This window comes from Leptosomus discolor, chromosome 6 (genome assembly GCF_034619465.1).
Source record: "Leptosomus discolor isolate bLepDis1 chromosome 6, bLepDis1.hap2, whole genome shotgun sequence".
Taxonomy (NCBI): domain Eukaryota; kingdom Metazoa; phylum Chordata; class Aves; order Leptosomiformes; family Leptosomidae; genus Leptosomus; species Leptosomus discolor.
This window is the reverse complement of record NC_141396.1, coordinates 54084474-54109013: the sequence shown is the minus strand read 5'-3', so window position 1 is coordinate 54109013 and position 24540 is coordinate 54084474.

The following is a 24540-nucleotide window of genomic DNA, read 5'->3' as shown; positions in this document are numbered from 1 at the left end:
CTATCATCGTTACTGTTTTCTATTGCACCTTTGAGAAATATATAATACTTGTGCCCTTCCTCCCCCAAATTTAATCTCAATCAACAAAGAATAATTATTTGTTTGTAGGTTATTATTTGTGTTGCACTGTTGACTAGAGGCTAATTGCATTGTACAAAATATAATAGATTATCTCTGTCCTAGAGTAAAAATGAAGGATTTTTATTTATTATTTATTTATTTAAATGTAGCATAAAGAGAGCTGTACTGGGTCAGGCAGTGGCCAGAGGAATATTTAACTCTCTAAAGTCTAAGACAGTAATTTCCTCTCTCATGCATTGAGTGACTGGATCACACATCACTGTGTGGATGAGCATATTTCTGGTTTACAGCAGATGGCAGAAGATAAAATGTAAATATGTTTAAATCACCAGGAGTTGCCCCCCTCCCCCCTCCCCATCATTATGTTATATTTCCAGTCTTTCAAAAAAATGTATACTTTTTATCAGCTCTTATTAACTAAGAATCTACATCATATCATCATGCAAATATGAGAAGACATCTGTTTGAGTCACAAAAGATAAATATCTCCTGAAACAGCTATTGTTTTGAGTTCCTAGGTCTACTAAATGGATGTTTTCAATGCAAATAAATGATGTAACCCAAAGCGAATCCAACAATACACTGGCAAAGTAACTTGTATGGTTTTCACAGGAGAATATTCAATCTGTGCAAACAGACTACCATCTATAAACAGCAACATAAATGGGAAGTGTACATCTGATGTGCTTGCTCACCAGATCTGATCCTTCAGGGTGCTATGTACCCTTATCTTCTTTTGATAGCCCTACAGGGAAATTTTCAAAGCAGCTAGTTTCACAATGAAACTTAGGAGCCTAGGATCATTTCCAAATGGGACAGGTTTTTAAGGTCATATAGGTGTTTTAGTGGAATTAGGCCCCTAGAGTCCCTTTTAAAAAAAATCTGCTAATTGTTCACTGCCAAATTCAGAGCATTATTCAGAAGTAAATGAATCCACTTTTCCAGTTAAAAATAACACTGTTTTTTTATTAGACAGAACATTTTTAGAAAGAAAAATCTTGAACAAGCACTATTACTTTAAACTTCCAAGACATAAAACACGCTTGTAAAATTCTTTTGGTTTACAAGGAGCTTGCATTACACAAAACTGATAAAAAATAGATTAAAAATTAAACATTTATGACCCATGGAACTGCTGGGCAGACTTTGCTCTCAAGAACATCTGTAACAATAAAATCCAGACTCCCAAAATTTGAATTTGCCTGTTGTGTTTTCTTAATTACTGTACACTCTAACTTTTTAGTCTCTGATAGGGTAATGGTACAGTTGTAGAAAATATTATTCCCTTAGGGATTTTCATATATAATTTCTAGAAGGGAACATTCCCCTCTTAACGTGCATACACAACTGCCACTACCATTAATGAAAATTATGTGTTGCATTCAAAGGCAGAGTACACCCTTGAGTATGTAACTAAATCAACAAAAAAACTGTATTATAATAATGCTAGAGGTAGGACTTAATCTACCAGAGCAAAATATTTAGAGGTAAAGAGTGAGGACAATTTCAGCCTTACCATATGTATTAATGGTGATATTACCTTCTGTCAAGGGACTCAGACTACTCTTTATACATGTAAGTTATAGAAGTAAAGCACAATAGAATGAAATGATGGTGTTACCGACTGTGTTAAGGCTGTTTTACTGAGTCTATTAAGGCTGTTTCAGTTTTACCTTTGTCTTTACTTGCTGATGTAGAGCATATCAGAATCTCAACACAATAACATTACTGAAACTTTCATCCTATTTCTAATTTACACCTTGCTCTGGCAAATTAATTTTACATCCATGATCAGGCCATTTTTACAGTGCTGGAGTAACAAAGTTAAAATGAGAATTAGGCTCTCTTAGTGACAAGTTTTGCCTTCAAATACATTGAGCCTGTGTAACTTAAAGCTTGACTGGAATCGTTTACGTTTAGTCTTTCTTCTATATTTTTTTAAGAAGAAGAATTACAAGCTCAAATTAAGATATGGTCCCTTTCCTAATATTAATTTCAGGTATTTTTTTTCAATATCATAATTAATTTTTTACTCTATAGCATAAATCCTGATTTAATGAATTGCTCCTAAATTGGCTTTTAATCCCCTTATTTGTATTAACAGCTTTTATTAAGTCATTACATTCCTGCTTCTGAGTTATGCACAGTTTAGTGCATATAAATGTTTTTCATGAAAAGCATACGTGGATCATGATTCTGTGTATACAATTATCCAATGTAAACAGAAATTTAGGAAAGGGAAAGGTAGAGAGTAAACGATTTTCTGGTTCAGTGTATTCAGTTTTATTCATCAGACATCACTAACAGATGTAGCTTCGTGTGTTCAAGCCCAGCAATGGCACTGGTTTTACTTCCTGAGTTTTAGAAAGTGACAGGTATGTAGAAGTATATAGGTGTATAACAGAGATTTTTTTTTTTTTTTAAACTGTCTCCCACCTGCAAAAACAAACAATCCATATCTTTATGGAACTATAAATTTGAGTTTACTTAGATACTCATTCTAGTAGCTACTTTTTAAAGCAATGCTCATGGCAGCAGGCAGTTGAAGGAAAACATGTAAATAGAAACCAGGTTTTGAAAATTCCTGAGGGAGCAAACACTTTGCTGGGATACTAGGTATACATTTTCTAAGTGACTTTTGGCAGTCATACATCCCACTAAAGTACTGAATGAGGCACAAACAAAAAGTCATAAAATGCATCTCTATGAACAACACTTCTGCACTGAGACATAGTTAATAAGGTTATAAAGATAACAGTCCTTTTTTTTGTTTAGTATGGATTTCCTAATTGCAAAACATCTTATGATTTATGATAAAGACTATGATTAGATTAGGCCAAACTAATCAATACACTTTTAATTAGTGGCATGGATGCTGCTTCACTATACTCTATGCTAACACCAAAGCTCAATGAGTTTAAGATCCCAGGGTTTTTTAACAATGTTCTGTAACACTGAAACTTAAGCTTTATTTCATATAAAGAGGAAGCCACTATGACAGCAAAAAAATTAGAACGGTTTCTACAGAAATGCTGTATATGTTAAAAGTGAAAATAATAATATTTTATATCCCATCAAATAACTGTGGATGTGCAAATGTATTTCAACGAAGTACTAGCTTATAGCACTACACATTGGATAATATTTCATATTAATTAGTATTGCAGCCTTCTAGCCTTTTTCTAAAGATGTCATTATATGATTGGATACCACTGAGTCACCTAATCAATGAAACAAAAATTACTAACCCAGAACAATTAATGGTGACTAATCAGTCATGTTAAATTAGGAAAATAAGAATGGTCTCAGTTAACTCAGCATGCCCAGACAGTCACTGAACTCAAATGTCTATATTTATAAATCAACAGAAAGTTTACGGCAGGTACTTTTCTAAATTAATATAATATTAATATAATATTTATATAATGGTCACCGTTTCCTAATTTCAGAATTTTCCTTCCTAACTAGTTAGTATTATTGTCACATTAAGGAATTCCAAGACAATGGAAAATTGTGACACCAGAAAAACGTGGGAGTGCATGTTTTTAATAGTAAACAGCATGTATGTGTATATTTCTGCAGAAAATACACCTTTAAAATACATATACCTGAGCTTGGTGATAGGAAGGTCACATGGAGCTCTGTGATCACTTGAGTGCAGAGTTCCCCCAGAAAGAGATGTGATGGTTACTTGGTCATTTTGTGATAAAGCTCTTTCCTTTAGACTTGTAGAACATATTTAATTTACTTACTAACAGATAAGAGTTAATCTCTGCCAGAGAGATGTGTACAATTCAGTCAAATAACTACTAATGTGTGTGTTTGTTTTTTCTCTCTCTGTGATCTGGGACAGATGATTCTTCTATGAAAAAAAACAAGCAGGAGATTAAAACTGTGCCCAAACTGCAGCCATAAAAAATATTGCCAATGTTTGTAGAGAGATGTTTTAAAGAGACAAACAGAGCAGGAGGATGCATTCAGAGGATACCCAGTATCCCAAAAGTTCCTCTCCTGCCCTTTTCCTCCACAACTAAGTCTCTTCTGTCCCTGATTCGTATAAATTAGGCGATCATAGCACTCCACTATAATGTCAAAATGTTGCAACATGTGGCAGAAACCCACTCCTTTAGCTATTTTCCTCCTCTTATATGACCTGAGGAATTATAGGAGTCTAAAAATGGCCACAAAAAAATAACTATGAAAAATATTTTTGAGATGTTTGAAGTCTTGCTTACTTGTGAGTGATTTGCTGTTTCCTTGCTCTTTGGCTACTGTCCAGTTCCTTCCCTGAGGGCTCATGGGCTACACTATGCAAAATTGTGTACCCCCTCCTCCCTAGCTCTGAGTTTGCTCTCTGACTCTACTGCTTCTTTTAAATTCTTTCACACAAGTTTTTTTCAATCTCCTGTGTGTCTTTAAGCTTTTCTCTTTAGATTCAGGAATGTAATTATCAAAATCCCTTTTAAAATCTAAGTAATTTCTAAGCCATTGCTGCTTAGATGTTTCACGTGAAATAAGATATGTACGTTTTTCACAAAATAATCAAGACATTTTGACCAAGCCTAAATGATCTCTTTTAGCTTTACATAAACAAGATAATACTCAAAGCCCTCAAAATCTGACTTGGAACAAAACTCAAAATTCTTTTTAAGGTCATTCAATGACTCATTTGTTGTGTGTATCATTTCAAAAGGATGAAGTTTTCTGTGTCATGAAGACTGCTGAGAAGTCTTCATTAAAAAGTACTTTATTTTAAAATAGTCTTTAACTATAGTAGAAAAGTTCCTTTTTTTTTACAGAAATGTCTAACTTTTAAATAAAATTCCTAAATTAAAATTTTAAAATTTTCTATTTCATCTTGTTAAAAAATGCCTCTGTTTCTCACACTTTACCTCCTTATGTAAAAGAAAGGTCTATTAGAACTTAAAAGGTGAAAAAAAGCCACCCCCTTTTAGTTTTTATTATGCCTTCTTTGCCCTTTGAGCAACAGGGAGAAAGATTAGAAAGCAGTGATTTTCGTTTTCTTTATTCCATATTCTCACTGCCATATTTTCTCTCCTACCCCCCCACTCTCTATCCCCTCTCCCCCTGGTCTGAAGAGATGTAGGAAAAAAGAAACAAACCTGAAACTGTGTAGAGGTAGGATACTCTGAGACTTGTTTGTTGTTTTTTTTTTTAAACTAGGACAGAAAATACCACAAAACAATTCCAAAAATATGTATTTTATTCTAAAATGCGCTGTGAAGTATAGTTGGTTTTGACAGTTGTACCTAATTCCAGGTTTGACTGAAAGTAGGCCAACTACGTCTTCTTTACACCCTCCCACCAGGTATTCATACATGGTAAGATCCCTCTGAGCTTTCTCTTCTCCAGGCTGAACAGTCCCAGCTCTCTCAGCCTCTCCTTCTATAAAAGATACTCTAAATCCTTTAAACATCGTTGTGGCCCTGTGCTGGACTCACTCCAGTATGTTCAGGTTTGTCTTGTACTGGGCAACCCAGCACTGGACCAAGCACTCCAGAGCAGACCAAGTTGCTCTCTCATGTAACAGGCAACTGCCCATTCCCACTTTACCAGCCTGTCCTTCCTAAAGAACCTGTATGCCTCCATGGCAGCTCTCAGTTGAGTGAGCTGTCCCACCACATCTCTCTGATCCCAGTGGGACTGTAGCCTTGAAACTACACACAGATCTCCAGTTCCTTCTGTTTGTTCCCCGTGCTGCATGCATAAATGTACAGGCACTCCAGGGAGCCACACAGGCACTTGGCTTTCCCAGAAAATGCGTGAGAATTTCCCCCCTCATGCTTTGCTCTTGGTGTTCCTTTATTTTTGTGTATGCACTTGGGGTGGTCCACCTTCTGGGCTTGAAGGAGAGCAAGTGGAAAGTCTCTGATCAAACTCTCTTCAGTTAACGCTGCATGTACCCGTAAAAGCACCTAAGGACCTAATGGCCTTTTCCTTCATTTTGGAAAGAACAGAGCTGTTTGGTTTAAGTGACATATCATCCTGGCCAAAGGACATCAACTAGCTTGTCATTATGTCCTCTCTTCAGCTTGATGCTTAAATTAAAATACATATATGCAGACATGTGTGTATGTAGATGTATGAGACAAAAAACTAGAAAGTCATGATGCCATTTCTCACTCAGGTTGAACATCAAGTTACAGCCTGCGTAACTGGACCTATTCCAACTCAGGAACACTCCAAGCTTTTTATCTTCATTTCCAGAACACAGCCTGCTGTGCTAATAACAGAAATCAGAATAGGTATGGCTTTTATTCAGTCAGTCTATCCATACTTTTGGTTATCATCTCTGAAATCAAAAGTGGTTTTTTTCCTAGGTGTGGTGCTCCTGGCAGAGAAGGTTTTGTTTCAGTATCAGGCAGGCTGCTCCAAATCTCAGGTTTTTGGGAAACTGAGCAAAGGTTTAGTGTCACCAGGCAAGAACCCAGAGTCACCCAAAAGCATCTCCTGATGCAAGTCAATATCACAGGCAACTCAAAGCATAGCCTGATATTATTTTCCATATAAGGGTTGGTAGACTTTAAAATGCTACAACTAGAGGTAGCACCCCTGGAACAGTCTGGTGGAGAGTTGTTGTTACCTTAAATTGATCAGCAGGCCAACAGAGATCTTTACACACAAATGAGGCAGAAACTTGGGCAGGGAAGAGATGTGTGTATCTTCTTCCTTTACACGTTAACCTTGCAAATTACAATTTAACTTATATGTTAACCTGTTATTATATAAAGACTCATAAGTTCCAGTTCAGAGAAACTCTCCAGCCAGGAATAATAAAATTGCTTTTGAATAGCCTCTCCATAATTACTAGAAATAAGAGCTACTTGGCCTTAAAGAATATCAGGTGAATATGAATGGCCTTTATGAAGTTTTAAAGGCAGCAGACACACATATATCTTTCTTCATTGGGTGTGTCTGTGTTAGTGTTTATACGTGGATCAGGAGTGAGACTTTGAAGCAAACCTTCCTGTTATTTCCCACATAGTACGCTTTGGTTCACACTGCTGAGCTTTCAGATCTCACAAACCGGATGTTCAAATGGAACTAAAACTTCTGTGTATTAGCAAGTAGTGCACTCAAAAAAGAATGGACCCACAGAGCAAACCCTCTGGTGCTGATGTTCAGTCTCTGTATATGTTAGGAGTTTTACTGTGCCCTGTCTGTGGTCCACAGACTGAATAAGCATGAGTGGGTATTATCAAATATAGTTTTAAAAAATTGTTTAAAATTAGTTATCCTATTTTTTCCTGAAGGAGTTCCAGTAGGAATTTCCTGAAAAGTTTTTGTTTGATCACAGATTTAATATTTTCCCTAATTTTTTCCCCTTATGAAATCCCTGTCTTAATTGCTGGGGAGATAGCATGACCAGTTGCAAACGGGTTGACCTTCTCCCTAGAAAAATGTTCTACTAAAATGTACTTTGTGCTATGCGAAATTATAAGATTCCTTCTCCCCAGAAAATCCAACCTCCAGTTACATCTTTAAATTTCATTATTAGGTGACAGTTTCCCTAATACGTCAAAAACTACTGCTTTCCAAGGTGCCAGTGGATGCTCATAGCTCAGTGAAGAAAAGAAATGACAATGGACTCAAATAAAAAGGAATTTCATTCACTGTCAACATGTAAAAGGCCTAAACACCAAAATCCACAAGTTTTCTGTGCTGGTGTTGCTTTATTTAACCTCAGTGTTTTGCTACCTGTTGATGCCAGAGGTCAGCACCTTTGCTAACTGCAGAAAATTAGTGGCTCAGACCGTGTTTAATGAGCCAAAACAACTTAGGCAGTATCAAAATGGCTCAAACTCTAAAAAAATATCTGTAGCTCTTGATTTTAACCTGGATCCTCTGGGAATATTGAGCCAGCAGTCAAGGTCAGAGTCCTGACGCTCTGGGCCTGCTAGAAGGAGCCTGATGTTAGTTCTAAGTATGTGTCTTGGTCATGCTGAGTTAGTGCAATAGACAAACAAATAAAAGCCATTGCTACTCCATTTCTCATAGGCAGAGCACTAGTGCTTGCAAATAGCACCACCTCCACCCTCTCTGCAGGCAAGAGCAACACGGGCAGTAAGTCAAAGGGCTTAAAGATATTTGTATGCATTTGATATTTCTACATTGAAAGCGCATCAAGAAGATTTGTCAGAATTTTAATGGAGAGAATGGAGATGGGGCAAGTGACTTGTTGGCTCTTATGCTTTTATCTACAATCTAGACAGATTTGATGTGTGCAAGGTTTGGACATGCAATTGTAGCAGTGATCGTACATCTAGACAGTGCTCGTGCTCCTCTGCTTAAAACATATGCTTAAAAAAGATAGCAAATCTCCAAAGTCACAATTCATGTCACACACTAGTCTGGCATCAGTTGCAACAATGCACACAGCAGTCTGCAACCCACTGCCTGTTCCCTGGATCATGCTCTGCCTTCTTCCTCTTTAAGTTGGTCGAAAAATCCCAACCTTAGTTAGATCGCTGTTCCTCATCCATGAGGTGGTAAAATTGAGGTTTGCATGAACAGGAACAGTTCCACAAGAATTAGGGACCGTGGTTTAGTTTCTAGTGCTATCCTCAAGCTTCATTCATCAGTGTCATCGAGTACTTCTTGTCCTTGCTTTTTCAACAATTACTATTCATATTACAAAAGACCAGTTCTTTGTCTTTAAAAGTCTTAAAAAAACAGTTGTCCTTACTTTGAAGTTGCAGCTTCATAATGTGTTTTTGTCATGGTTTATGGACATATTTCTGGCAGAATCTGGGCTTTCATCTTCCATAAAACCACCATCAAATGACCCCAAAACCCTGCTGTTACTTCAGTCCTATTAGCAGAAATATGCCAGTTCTGACAGGTCCTGACAATCTTCATGCACAAGCAAATCTGTGGAATTCTGAGTTGCTTTTACAATCTGTGTTGCTCATGCGCAGAGTACCAAAATTCCACGCAGTAGTTCTAGTGACTATGTTTAGATTATTCCATAAGTTCATTTACATTTACACTAGTAAATGCAGTTTCAAACAAAAGGTGAAACACTATTATGGAACTTTGAAGGTGATGTTCTACCGCAGTGTATTTAAATTAATAAGGGCTTTGGAAAGAGTTAAAAAATTTGCCAGGGCAATGCATTCAAATGCACTTCATTACATCAGCTGAGAAATATTTCTGCCTTGTAAGCAGAACTGTAGAAACATGAGCTATTCTGTTTCCTAAAACAAAGCCATTTCCCGTTACCGCCATTCACAACTGTCCGTGAGACACATGGCTCTACAAGACACTGGGCACCTTGTCATTCCCTACAGGGCACGAGGCAATGGTGGTGCCAGGTGGCTGCTTGCTTGCAGCTCAGGGCTGGCTGGGGCACTGCAGCAGAGCCCCCAGACCACTTACACAGACGTTTGTACCTCTGGTGGAACTAAATCCCACTGAGTCGTAAATATTGACTCAGCAGTGTGGCTGCTGCTTTCATTTTTCCCCTGAACAATGCCATAGGAGATTATTAGGCTTAGCAGCTGATTTTTGCTTGTAGGATGGATCAATGACCATTGATAACAGAGTCACTTTTCTATATGCTTATTTTAGTCAACAAACTGTTGTAGCATGGCAACAGTGATTATTCAGCTGTGCTGTAAACAGACTTTCCTTCCTCATACAAATACAAGAGCATTTTCCTTCCTTTTTTACCTTGTGGATTACAATTATTAGTCCTGTAAGATAATTCACATATTTGCCAACACTGGGAATTGACAGGAAGAAAAGGGATTTTTCCATTATAAAAATTTCTCTCTTCTTTGTATTATTCTTAGCATTTACCTCACATGCAGTTTTACTCCGAAATCCCAATTAAGACAGGAGATATGATGCTGCTGGTTATATGGACTTTATAAAAGAAAGTGACCTTCTCTCCAGCTTGCTGGAGTTTCCAGTCTGATGCTAGACAAACATTTTTGAACACTAATGTGTCTCTTGTCCCAGTGAATAAGTTAATTTGTTGTAGTGGTTTTGTGCCTGCTTTAAAGAGCTCATTTTTGGTTGGGGCGTCTTGAAACAGTAACATGTTAGATAATAAAAAAACAAACTCTACCTTAGATGACAATGTGAAAGGAGTAAATGTAAGCTTTCCCTTTGGAAAGTAGTTCTTCCCTGAAGATGTAGCGGGTGTTTTCATGTGGCCTATCAAATGTACCTAAGCAACACCTGAATAGTTAATGTGTACCATAACGATCATAACTAGTCAGTATTTCATTTTCTGCAGAAAATATATAAAAGAGTAAAAAATTGTTATAGAAAAGTGAAAAATAAATTAAGTGTAAGATAAAGAACTGATTTTTGCATGAAATATTTGGGCTTTGCTTTTTGATGTGGAATATTTTTCTTATTACAGTAGATGTTTCCTGCAGAAAATTCTAAACACTGTTTAGAAGAAAAAAAGATGAGAAAAAAGTCCACTGGTAGTTGCAAAGGATACTTCAACCTTACTCCTCAAATTATAGACTCAGAAATAATTGCAGCATTTCTTTGATGACTAATTTCCAATAGGTTAATAAGTCCATTAAAATGCCATTGACAATTCACAAATACTACAAGAAGAAAAATGCATTGAGTAAATGATTGGCTATTTATGGCTTATTTTCTCAGCTTTGGTTATTACAGTTAAATGATGTAACCATTAGATATAATAGCTATTCAGGCATGAAAAGAGGTTATTTATCACAACTCCATACAGAAAAATTAAATGCAAGGTTGTAGCCACTGATGGCGAGAGATTTTTTTAATAGTATTCACTACAAAGAAAACAGTCCCTGCCTAAAGAGCTTCACCTGTATAATGATAAAAACCCCAAACATTAGATGGTAAAGGCTCAATATATAAGTGAATAGATCAAGAGATATCCAGGTGCAGATAGCCTATGCACAATTATAAACTAATTTCTAATTGTTTGTAGTCAACCAGTTAAGCCATTAACCTGCTGTGTTTACTGATATCTGCCTCAGTTTCCCTTTTCTCATAAAAACTACTTAATGCCTGGTTTGATAAAGCTGTAAGAGAAAGCTCAAGCACTCTGCACAGCTTTCATCCCACTTAACCACTCTTGAGATATACACATAAAATGAGCTGCATGGAGACTTTTAATATCAGGAAAGGACATTCTGTTCTTATAGTTACTGTGTTCTGGCTTGTGTATTTTATATGCAGTCTTGCTTCCTAGCAGCTATGTTGGATTTACTCTGATGAGGCAAGAGCAGGCTCCAGCCCTCTATGTGCTGCATGTAAATGACTGCACAGAGTCTAAATACCCCAGACATCTGCTGGCAGGAGGTTTCCCTGTGGTTTACCTGGTAATGACACTGCCCACTGCTCACAGAGATCTGGGGCTTCCTGCTGGGTAGGATTTCACCAGCACAGCTCATATTTCCAACCAGAGGTCAAAAGAAAAACATTCCATGCAGTGGAAAACAACTACATTTTCATGCATGTAAATATAAATAGAATGTGGAAAATATATGAGGAATATGGGTTTAAATTTGAAAGTGGACAGTAGTATCCTTGTTGCAGCACCACTGTCTGCAATTCTCTAACCTCACACAATGAGTAAAATTCTATATTCATTTACTACCTGCTTGCCCCCCATGGACTAGTCAGATATGAACAATTGTTTCTGGAAGCTGGATCTCTCTCAGAGATGCGAGGCAGGAGAGGAAGGATTCATTTTGTTGCTCGAGTCTGAAAAGAACCCAGTTTTGACACTTCCAGTTTGTGTCAAAAAGCAGAATTATCTCCTGATCCCTTGTCCTTCAGAGGAAATGTTGGAGATCAGTGTCAACAAGGGGATTTCTAAGGTGCTTCTCTGCTCTGTTAGCTCCTCTCCACCTTTATTTTCCATATTCGGTTTGTGAAATATTTATGTTTTTTCACGTACAGCCCTTTGGCAGTGCCCCAGCTGGTGTCCCTCACCTCTCTGCTATGCCATATGCTGCACAGGAATCTGCAAAAGGAGAGTATAGCAGCCTTCAAACCAGTGGCTTCTAGGAATGTGCCTAGGATGAGTGGATAACTCATATGGAGGGACCTCAGGTGGTCTCTAGTTCAATCTGCTGCTCAAAGCAGGGTCTGCCATGGGATCAGGCCAGGTTACTCAGGGCCTTGGAAATTCCTGAGGATGGAGACTGGGCAGCCTCTCTGAGCAACCTTCTTCCTCTGACTCCTTCTATTTTTATCAGGACTTCTTACCAGATGAGTGATATCCAAACTTTTCCTGGCTAGGTGTTCTGAGCAACTATCTCTTGTAAGCTCAGACATCAACCAAGCTGGAACATATCTAAATTTACAAGACCTCAGGCAATGTCTTTATTTTACTCTCACAATAACAGCTCAATTATTCCTTCTTTGATGCTGTAAGCAAGTAATACAACAGATACAAGATGACTTGCTCCATAGATACGTGCAAGAAGAAAAGGAATGGCCAGCTTTAGCGACAACTGACAAGCCAAAGCAGTGTGTAGAAGAATGCAGTCATTTGCAAGGAATGAACAAGGTGAATTTTAATATAGAAAATTGATAAATAGCACTGAAACTTTGCTTTGTTCAGTTCTTTGTTTTGCCAGTATGAAAAAAAAAAACCTGAGAATTTTATATCTGGGTCATTCACATGTCCTAGGAGTAGCCAAGGTAATGTCATCTTGCTGTCTTAATCTCATCTACTAGCTTTTATCTTACTCCTCCCATCTTTTTCACACCTCAGCCTCCCTCTTCTCTCCTCTGTCTCTAGCTTTTCAGCCATGGGAGTCAGGAAAAAGAAGAGACAGATGAAAACATGTTTTAGCTGAATAAAGATATATCCTGAAAAAAAAATTCTCCCAAAATATTTTTCCCTCCCAGAAATGGGAGTCAATGGCAAGTCTCAGTAACAACAAGAGCCTCAAAAACCTGTTCTGAGTTTTGATAAACCCAAGATAATTCTTCCTGTTTGATTAGTATTTTGCACTGAAACTATGGCATCCTAACAGAGGGCCAGAGGAAGACCTGGCTACTGTGTATTCCTGGGCAACTATCTCTAATATTAACTGCACATGGATGAGGATGCTTTGAAGATTACTTTTTAATGCTAACAATGCTTTCTGAGATTCTTGAATGAAAGATGTTGAAAAGAAAGTCAACACATTAGTATTAATAACATAGGCCAAAGAGGCATGGTGCTGTCATGAACCAAGAGAAAGTCCTCCCTTTGAAGGGTACCAAGTCCTGGACTGTGCGTGTATAGATAAATAGTCATTCTCCTATTTCTTTTCATCTCTTACATGTAAGGATCGTCTTATCTCTAGTTATTTCTCTTGAGGGGTACACTGTCGTTTCAGCACTACGCACCTAAACAAATCGGACAAAATTTTTGACGTAAATCCCAAAGAACAGCAACGCAACTTCATTATAGTAATTATGTGGTTTATGACTTTTTTCATATAAAACAGTTTTTTGAGCTTTAATTTAAGTTCAGAAAACAGCCAAGTGCTTATGGCAAAGAAATCCAAAGGAAACTCTGTTGAAGTAAAATAAGAATTGCATTTAGGCATGTTAAAACTGGAACAAATGATCTGGATCAGACCGCCCTACCACAGTGAGTGTTCTGCCTGCAAAGGCAGACTATAAATCAAATCTACTGACTCCACTGCACAAAGTGAGGAGGCAGGAGCTAAAAACCAGTCTCTGGTTCCATAAAAAGAAAATGGCTCAAAGAGAAAAAACATCCTCCCCTCACAACACACACACACACACACATCTCTCTGATATGTCTAATTTTCATTTTAGAATCTTCAAATGTCATCACTTGCAATTTACTTTTTTGAAATGTTTCCTTAATTCTGGTGGCGCCTGCTGTGTGTTGCTGTCATTAATGGTCTGTCAGATTTTCACTGATAAAAACACCTTGAGGGATTTTAAGATGCCCTAAAATGCACGCTGTGTAGAAAACCAGTAAGACCTCAGTGTGAGAGTGGTAGAGAATAAAAGTGACAGGCACAAAAAGTATGGGCAAAGAGTAGGAGAAGGGTATGAGTGGATCAAAATTAAATGGAACGCTGGTGAGAAAGATGAAGTTGGAAATTCACAAATTACTTGAAAAATATTTCACATGCCTTTTTTGTTATCCAAACTCAGCCTATTTTTACAATCATATTTCTGTGCATTTTTAGTGTTTGAAGATTATAGATGAGAAATATCTTTTAAATATATTAAAAGATAGGAGCATTTTCAGGAGAGGCATAGTAAACTCATGAAGGTCCCAGGGTAATAGTATGATATTTGTGATTTATTCATACATATATCTGTGACATTCTTCGCATCTACATTGAGTCAGTAGAGTCAATAAAGAAAACTGACAGCTCAGGTTACAAACCATACCGCCTGGTAGCCATTCTCAGCTAAGTAATCCGGTATGCTGCGGTGAGACTGATAAATGTATACAAGAAATCTTAACAGTGAGATCAACCTACTTGCCTCCGAGAAAAAAATGTGGAAAACAGTCTTTATTAATACGCTGATTTTCCACATTAACGGCAACCCTTAGTTCACCCATTTCTTCCAAGCTTTTTTTTTTAATTTTCTTGTGCTCCCCATGTATAGGCCATGGTTCTCGCTCTGGTCAGGACAGCTGTTATCCTCTGTTCATTCCAGTTTCCCAGAATAACTTCCTTTATGCTTCAAAGAAATTAACTAACCACTATTCACTATAGAAACTGAAAATAGTTTGTCTCTGAAAAATATTAAGATAAAGATCTCTCAAAAGAGATATCTAGAGAGGAGTATCAGAGCAGATGAAGTGGAGAATTAAGTTTTTATGTAAAAGAACTCATGTGGGAACTATATAATTAAAATGGGCAAGTTATCTTGACTGTATTTTGTAATCATGTCAGCCAACAGCTATATGATTATGGTATTTCAGTGTCTGTGGAAACACATTTTACAGACTTTTAAAAACATCTTATCTTGGTTTTCTGCGTTTTTCCCTTATGGAATCAAAGAATTTTGTGCTCAGGAGCTCTAAAAATCAGGTTATTCACTGGTCACTCAGATTGTTTTTAACTTTTGGTTCTTGTACAGCACATATTTTCTCCTCAAGGTCAAGAACACCTGAGAAGCAGGTTTCTTACTGGACTTGAATCTCTATCGACTTCATAATATCACTCAATTGATTGAGCTCATCAAATCTACAATCACAAACATTCATTTCATCATACCCATAAAATACACTGATAATCAGAACTGACCTAAAGTTAGGTCAAGCGTGAATTGCTACCCAGCATGTCTGAGGGATGTCTGCTGTAAAAAGAATTGTCTTATTCTCTGGAAGCCAGACAAATAGCAGTTTTATGGCAATCAAAAAGTAGCAGTTCTCTGGCAGGTGTGTGAACATTTATCTGGGCTGCTTTTTTAACCACAAACATAAGCAACACAGACTGGTAAGTTAATTTATTCAGAAAACACTGGCTGGATTTTGTCTCATCTGCCTTTCAACACCTACAATGCAGATGTTAACATCACAGCCAGTGACCTAAATCTCTCTTAATAGTCAAACGAGAGAAATGGATGCGTTAGGGATGTGATTCATCTGACCTATTTCAGACAGATATTTACCTAGGAGATGAATTGCACCCAGGACTACACAGATTATATTGACTAGATCTTCACAGGCTATAAAGATCATGGGCTGATCGGTTCAGAACAGTAAATTTAATTCAATGAATCCTACTTTGTGTCAAAGTGCTAAAGGCTGGTACAAGATAAGCACTCCGGGTTCTATGGGCACAGTTTAGATAGTTTCCAGCAGAATGTGAACTTCCTTTATAGACATTATAAGGTGACTCACAACTTTTATGGTCTACATCTCTTACTAAACCAAATTAATCCCTTGTAATACCAGCTATCCTCCAAACTGTTGAGAAGGAATAGCTCTCAAAAAGGCCAGTGTTTTAAAATGTTTGACACATCCACATTGTTTGCAGTTTTAAAAGGTAGTAAATTAGAAGGATAATTTTCATGCAGTAACATTTCTGCAGCTTTCAATTGTTATAATAGCTTTTCCAAAATCTCTAAGAAATTTCAGAAGACTACCTGTCTGCCTGTGAAATGTCATGTATTAGTGGCAGAAACTGCTAAAGATAGCTAAGAACTACATCTGATCAAATAATGTTTTTTTTTAAACCAGAAAAACTACTTTGTGATAAACTGAATTTTCTTCAGATGTTAAGTAAATGTAGACAATCCTTTTGGAACATTTGTTTGGTTGGTTTGTTTCGTTCTTTACAAAATCATCAGAACTCTTGAGAGAAAGAATACATGTGGGTTTTTTTCTCCTTTTCCATGATTAAAATACACAGTTCTTTAGCATCCCCTAAAATAATAACAATTAAAAATATTCTGCTGTAGCCAACATGATTCCCACATCCTTATGAAGAGCACTTTTGTTCTTTTATTTTTGTTTGAGGCAAAAAACAGAGGATAAGGGCCTTGTGAGAACTCGGCATGCACTTCAGTTTTGTAATGTACCACAGCAGGAGAGAGATACAGAGGGAAAGCGAGCAGAAATAATAACCAGAAACTATAGGAATAATGGGAACATGAACCATTGGCATGCAGGGAGAAGAGAATCTGAGTATCCCCTCTCTTGACCTTATTATATTGCACTGTAAGGTACCCAGTCGGCTTTACTGTCTCAGTCTTTTCCTTCAGTTGGTAGGGACTTTTGAAACTCCAGTGGTGCTGGATGAGGATCTCAGTAGCTAGTTTAATTTCCATCTCTTTTAACAAGTTTCTCTTTCATTATCTGTCCTCTTTTTCATCCGTATAAACAAATAAAATGATAAAATTGAAGTAAAATTGAAAGAGCTACCTTCGGACAAGAAAAACAAAATTGAAGATAGATTTTTTTTTTTTGCTTACGTCAAAATGTCCTCACTATTGTGGTGTAAAGTCTATACTTGCACGCATGCAACGACAACTCAGATTGTTTTCTGAAGTGTGGAGATTTGGTTGCTGTGGTGATGGGAGTAGCAACTTTTGAGCCATGATTTCTACTCACAGCAGAATAACTTCTGATTAAGTTTCAGTCTTATGCACTAAATTTTCTCAGCTTAACCCAGAGATCAAGGTAAGGCTATATTTGTGCATGAATATGTGTGAACATTCATTTTTTCTTCATGTTATAGAAGATGGAACAGCCAGAACACACACCAAAACAGTGTGTTTTCAGCAGATACTGATGTATGAATGATCATACAATATACCAGGGAAAAAAAGTTATTTCACCAAAATATGATCAGTTTGGATTAACAGTTTATTTTCTGGTTGAGGATTTTTCATTTTTTTGTACCATTTTGAATTGACTGTAATGAATTTCTGGCAAAGTTGCACTGGACAAGATTCTACATCAGAATACATCTACATACAGAGTGGCATTTAATCATGTCAACATACCACCGATGTTAATTGGGATATTCAAATAAGCAATGAACTCTCAGGCTAAGAATCAGTCGCTCAGTTCTATCACTTTGAAATCCTTCTAAATCCTATATATGCTCATGATCGATAATTTTGAGTCCAAAGCCATTCAAAAGAAAAGAGAACGATAATTTATTGTGAAACTATTGCATGAACAGGTTTGCTAAACAGGTTTCTTTAGTAAATAGTTAACTTCATCATTCTTCATTATGTCTTTCGGGTCCACAAACCCAGACAAAAACCACAGGGTTCAATAACATACTCCGCTTGATCATAATGACACAAAGCATCCCATTAACTATTACTAAATTGATTTACAGGAAATGCTGGCTGCAGCCTTAGCCAAATATTCAATGCAGAACAACTGATGATCCTGAATTCGTTGTCTTGGTGATTTTCCTTTTACTTTACATAAATGAGGAGTTTCATAAAATGATATAATCCAGTTTACTATTGTATAACATTGTTATCAAGAACAAGGGTTTATAATCTCAATATCAATAAATTAGACAAATATTTTTATTCACTGAAGAAGCAAACTTCTAGAACAGCCTCACAATAGACCTAAGAAAATAGTAGTTCTAATAAAGTTAAATTAATTTATAAAGGTATTAGTTACTCCTACACTAGTGATTGACACAATACCAAGAAACGCTCTTGAGCATGGGAACTCAGTTGTCTATACTATAAAACTGATCCCTGGCCCAGGCCGTCTGGCACTCTCCCAAATAATTCCCGAGACCAATGGATAGTTTATATCCACTGGGGACCACTCCTAACACACAGTCTACTTCGGAGAGTAAAAGAAAGCAAGAAATGAGCATGAATGATTCCTTACCAGGTCACCTCAGCAACATGGAACTGGTATGAGCATATGGTATTTACTGTTATGAACATAGTTGTATAACTAGGACAAGGACTTGATAACACAGAAGGTCCCTTTCATTCCTACATTCATATTGACTTGTCCTCATTTAATTAATCTTCCCTTTCTTCTTTTTATTAAACAGAAAGAAACCTAAATCATTTGTTTAAAGTAAGGAGAAAGGGATGGGAGACAGAGGGTGCTGTAACAAGAATATCTCCATAGAGGCTATTTTCCTACACTGATGATTTAAGGTAGCTCAAAAAACCTCAACTGTTTCTTAAAATGGATACATCTGTCAACCTGAGTTGCAACAAATATGTCACTGGATGTTTCCCAAATGTGCAAAATATTGTGTTCTGTAATACATACTATATCTGCAGTATGCACTCCTGCCTAGGCCTTCTTTTGGCTTCCACTCTTGACAAATTATAGACATGTGGTTCCCTTTTGTCCTTAAAGTCACAACAAACAATCAATGTGTAATTTACATCTTTCAGCATTTTGTACACATAACTTATGAAGAAAACTGGAGGGAGAATAAAAAGTCCTTTGCCTGGTGGATTTTGGTGCTGTTCCAACTCAGAGTATCCTTCTTCCTCACTCCCAGGTAAAAATTTCCTGACAAGAGTTTTTCCTGGAACTTTGTTTTGGATTCAAGTAAAACACTTATTTCAAACAATATTTAATTATTTTATTATGCTTGAAATACCTCTTACTTGTAGACAATGTAAAGTAGTACAGTATGAAAGAAAATTAGTCAACGAAGTCAATTAAATTTCCTGACTAAAAATGAAAAACAAATCAGCTTTACTTTTTGAAAATGTAGATCCTTCACTATCATCAGAATTTATCAACCTATATCAGTCAAAAAAGGCACTTCCAGGAAACATTCAGATTCATTTATTTCAGAATAGCATTTTCCATTATAAAATAGTACTACTGGGGTTTCCCTGGCCATCTTTAATTAAGAAAAATAGTGTTAGTTGAATTTAATAAGAATTAGTGCTGGTGCAAGTTACACTTCCATACACTGGAAACAATGTTGTTAAAGTCAATGAGATTCAATTGACGTGAAACTTTCAGAATCATAAGCACAGCTAAGGCATAAAATGAGTAATACTTATATGTGGAGGAATAGCAAGAAAAAGAAAGTGATGTAAGTTATAAATAAAAGTAAACTGATTATTCTATTTTTGCGTTTTTAAATCTAATGTATCTTGATATTGCTGCTGCCTTAAATCTGTCAGTATTCTATTATTTAATTACTTCAGGTAAAGTGTAGGTAATCAGGTTGTCTCTTGCAACATATAAACACGTACCAGTCAAATAAAACTGAGGTGTATGTCCAGTTTTTATGGTATCATCACAGCATACAGCGCACTAACCAAAGACTGATAGAAGAGTGATATTTTGATCCCTTATTTCATTGCAAAATAATGGGAAGAGAAGTATAATGTGCTTGTGAATAAACACTAACCCAAACACACACAAACACCTGAAACCCAGGCATATAATTAAACATTAGCAGCTACATTTTATTCCACAGATATTTCTTAATACTAATGATATTGCTTGGCAAATTCACAAATACCATGATGACTAGGAAAAATATAAACCCGTAAGCAAGCAGCTAAATTATTTTCAATTTCATTTCTGGTATGTATCAATATTTTACTTCCTTGTTTTAGCACCTACAGTATATTGGCCAGAAATTTCCACTTTGATTCCTATTTTTTTTCCTGAGTAATTGCTTAGAGTTAATTTACAACCTAGTAATGTGTGTAAGCAGTTCAAATTATTCTTTCCCATGTTCATTACCTTGTATTTGTCATCAGAGAATTCCATCTGCTGTTGCAATGCCCATTCATCTAAACAGTACTAATGGCATTGGAGCACCAGCTACTTTTGAAGTAGTGTAAAATAAACTGTGAAGTAGATGTCAAAAGCTATTTCACCTGTTTTACATTCAAATCCTTGCTTTGCTTCACTCACTTTGCTACTGAGCAGAATCAATAACAGCATTCATGATGGGATACAGAATTCAGCTCATAGGCTTTCAAGATATTAGCTTTTTTCACTTATGAAAAGTGGATGGAGAGAAAATGAAATAGTTGGCAAATGTGTTTTTCCTTCTTCTCCGACAACATCTCTCTTCTATTTATTGCAGTTTGTGCAGGTATTAAAGACATTTACTTTAAGGTAAATTTGCCAGATTTGACAGTTTGGCAAAAAATAAAGGGCAGCTTATATAACTGTGAGAAACTTATTTTTCCTACTTACTTTTTTTCCTTCATTATTGTTTTACAGGCATCAAAAATTTGTCTAGGATGTCTGTTATGTTGCAGTTACAAGGCAACAAACCTTTCAGTGATTAGTAGAATTCTGGCTAGCCAAGATTTTGCTGGGCTACATAGTTATAGTGGGTGCCCCCACCTTATTACTGAAATACTGGTTTGCTGTAAGAGTCTGCTCATATATTAGACCTTATCCTGTGGTCCTTGGGGTCCTCCCCTGCCCCAGGTGTAGCCACTAGAAAATAGGAGGGACACAAAGTCTAGCTTTATTGCTAATCCTGGCTGGCCCCCCACCACCTACCTACAGGATGTGGTAGGTGTGGTCCTGCAATAAATAAAGGCTTTTGATTAACTTTGTAGAGAGAAGTGGTGGTGGCTATGGGGCTAGGTTACTGCAGAAGGTTAGTAAGATGAATGTGGAGAGTGAGCAAAACTTACTATGGATGAAGGAGTTTAAACCCATTAAACTTTGATGAGGAACTGTAATTCTTCAAAATGTATAAGAAGTTATCATAGACTACATTCAGTGGTCTACAGACTAGTGAGATCACGACTGTGTAGGTCTCTTTTTAATCTAATGTACAGTAACTCAAATCAGAGTACTTTAAAATGATGGATTCCTGTTTGTTTTATAAGGCTTTTTACTATTTTCGTAGGGTTTGTTTGCTTATTAAAAGTAAGTGCAGCTGCTGACAGATATTCATTACTTTGCTCTTTTCCTTCTTCTGAAGCTTAGAGGGTAACAATATAATGCAGTGCTCCATTGCATCCAGGGAAAATAAAAAAACTGGTTAAAATTTGGCCTATGTTGGAAAAATGAAAGGTAAAAATATATGTTATTTTCAAAAGCTGTCACACTGCCTTAAATGGTATTTTCCTCCATCTCATTTTTTCTTTCATTGTTTTCTTTGCTATTTCCAGAATGTAAACCTTCTTGACAGTCAATCAGGATCAGAGTTATGTTTAGCTGCTTAAAGTTAGGTGTCCAGCCTTCTGCCTTCTTGCATGAACAAGGGCTTTCAATCAGATACTTTCAACAACAGATTTGACTGCACACCAGACCTGTCATTAGGTTGGTTGTTAATAAAATAAGGAGTAGGAAGCAACAAAGCACAAATAATAAATATATAGCCAGCTTTTATTCACATTAGTATAGTTTGTTTTAGGCATTACTCCACTTAATTTCAAATAGCAGATTGGAATTTTCCCTGTCTGCATGTGTATCATCATCACATGGTATTCATTTTATGACTGAAAGAAGTCAGAAACCCCAAAACTCTTTTTTTTTTCCTATTTTATTAATTAGCCTTTTTCAGTCATGCTTGCAGTCAGTTATGCCACTGCTCAGGAACAGCAAATCACATATGCAACTTAGCTCAGCAGGTAACATTTATATATTTCCTTTCACTACATTAGATTCCCAAAGGACATAAGACTTCCTGGTTTTTAGATGGTGTAACTTTATCATAGCTCTCCCACCCCATATACCTCAGGAACCTTTGGGGAGAAGATATTCCAAGTCTGTTCACAAGCCAGAGAAAAACAGCTCCAATTAGTGAGCTGGAGCTTGGCTGGGAACACAGTGAGATCATTGCAGTGCTGGATCCACTGGTTCCTACCCTCTTACAGGAATGGGCAATTAGGGATTTGGAGTATTAAGCAGCCATTACAGCAGAATAACCTTGTTGCAGGTCATATGTTACAGCTCCATCAGAAAGCTGTGCTTGAACTGCTTGTTACTTGCATGCAGCTTAAGAGACACGGGTTAGTCAGTTGCCGTGACGGATATGAATTTCCTTCTAGTTTCTACTTTAAAATATATCTATATTTATTTCTATATACTGTTGCACCAGCAACTTGAGTTCTTCCTTTATTTGGATAGCATCTTTAAACAACAGCAAGATAGCACACTTTTTAATTTTCTTTAGATAACCAAATAGTTCAGGTTTTATTATTTTGTTTGTAGGTATTTTTCACCTCTGATGAAACAGTAGGCCACAAGTAGACCATAAGTATATGTTTCAGATGGAGTTCTTTATTCTTAAGTATGCGTAACCAGAAAAGAAAAACAGTAATTCAGGTGAAGTCTCACAAAGCAGTTTAAAGTTAGCATTAATATTTTTCTATCTGTAATCATAAAAGGGAATTGTTCTTCTACCCTGAACATGCCTTAAAAGCTTCCTGGCATCATCCTAGACGTTACCCTGCATTTGTCGTTTTCATAGCTACATCATATTTCATAGCTACATCTTGTCATTAACCCATCCTCCTCTTTGTCATTTATATTCAGCATACAGGAGGTAACATAAAATTCTGCCAAGTGCACGACCTAGCATTTTGCATGAGTCTTCAGGGTTGTCTGGCATGTTCTGCATATATAGTCCAAATTCTCTCAGATACTGACATTGCTCCTAGCTTTGTGACACCATTGACTTTCCTCAGGATGCTTTTAATATATATGTGAAATAATTAATGAAACCAAATCCTACTCCTTGAGGAGCTCAGCTAGCATCCACTCTTCCTTACAATTCTTCCTTAAACTGTATATTCTTTAGGTCAGTTAATAGTTTTCTACATGGCACATCTGAATTATTTACAGAATTTTGGGTTGAAGAGAACTGCTGCATTCGTTTTGTGAAGATTCAGTAGGTTGGTTTTTTGTTTGGTTGAGTTTTTAGTTTTTCATGGGTTAGTTTGTTTGTTTGTTTTGGGTTTTGTTGTTGGTTTGGTTTGGTTTGGTTTTTTTCCCAGAAAAATCCTGCCACGATCTAGTGTTGGTAAGCTCTTTTTGGATGACATTTTGCTTTAACTTTAATAATGTGCTTAACTATTGATATCTTTAAGGTGTGATATAAGGTCTAATATATATAGATCATCAGAGTTCTAATATGAAGTTTTGTGAAAGAATTACCAAATCCATCATAAGCAGCAGCATTGTAAGGAATTTACTTTTCAGTTACCCTGTAAACTACAAAAAGAGGGGAAATTCTGTCTTGATAAACAGAACAGCTAAAGTATAGCTCCTACTTATTATATGTTATTTCATTCTTTAAGACGTAGTCCTCAGCACTGCTGTGTTTAAGTGACAGACCAACATAGACCTAAGGCTGGACATAGGGAGGCCTATTTCCCTTTGTGGTCTCAATTAAATCAATAGTGTATGGTATACACCCAAAAGTTTGCCAGGATAGCCTGAGATATATTAGAAGCTACTTCATGTCTATATCTTTAAGAAGAAATCTTTAATGTGCTATTTTATCCTTGGCATAGAACGTTGGTTTGCTACGGACCATTTTGCTCTCTGGCTTTTGAGTGCAGTCCAGTGCTGAAAGGGAAAGCAACTGAATATTTTCAAGTTTTGTAATACATTTATTCTATGATAAAATAAGAACCTATCAGCTACACTGTTTCTAAAGCTGGGCATGAGGCTTTATTTAACAGAAGAAGAAAACACCATGACCTTTATAGATTAAAAGATTTTCCATTAGTCAGGTGTAATATACTGTTATCTGTCAGTAGCTTATCTGAGACATTCAACAATACTCAGAAAAAATGACCAATATTAAAGTTCCAAATAAAAAACTAAATACTCTATAGAAAGTTTACAACTCTTCAACTTTAACATAAGGCTCAACTATAAAAGGGTCAGGTACACCACTGAAAACAATAGCTATAGTGCTGAAGAGTGATTGAACTAAAACTTGGGAAATTCTCATTTTGGTACTGCCACTTCTCTGCTTTAGGGAAATTACTTCGATTTAATTTTTCTGGTTAAGGTCACTCTGTCACTCCATGATC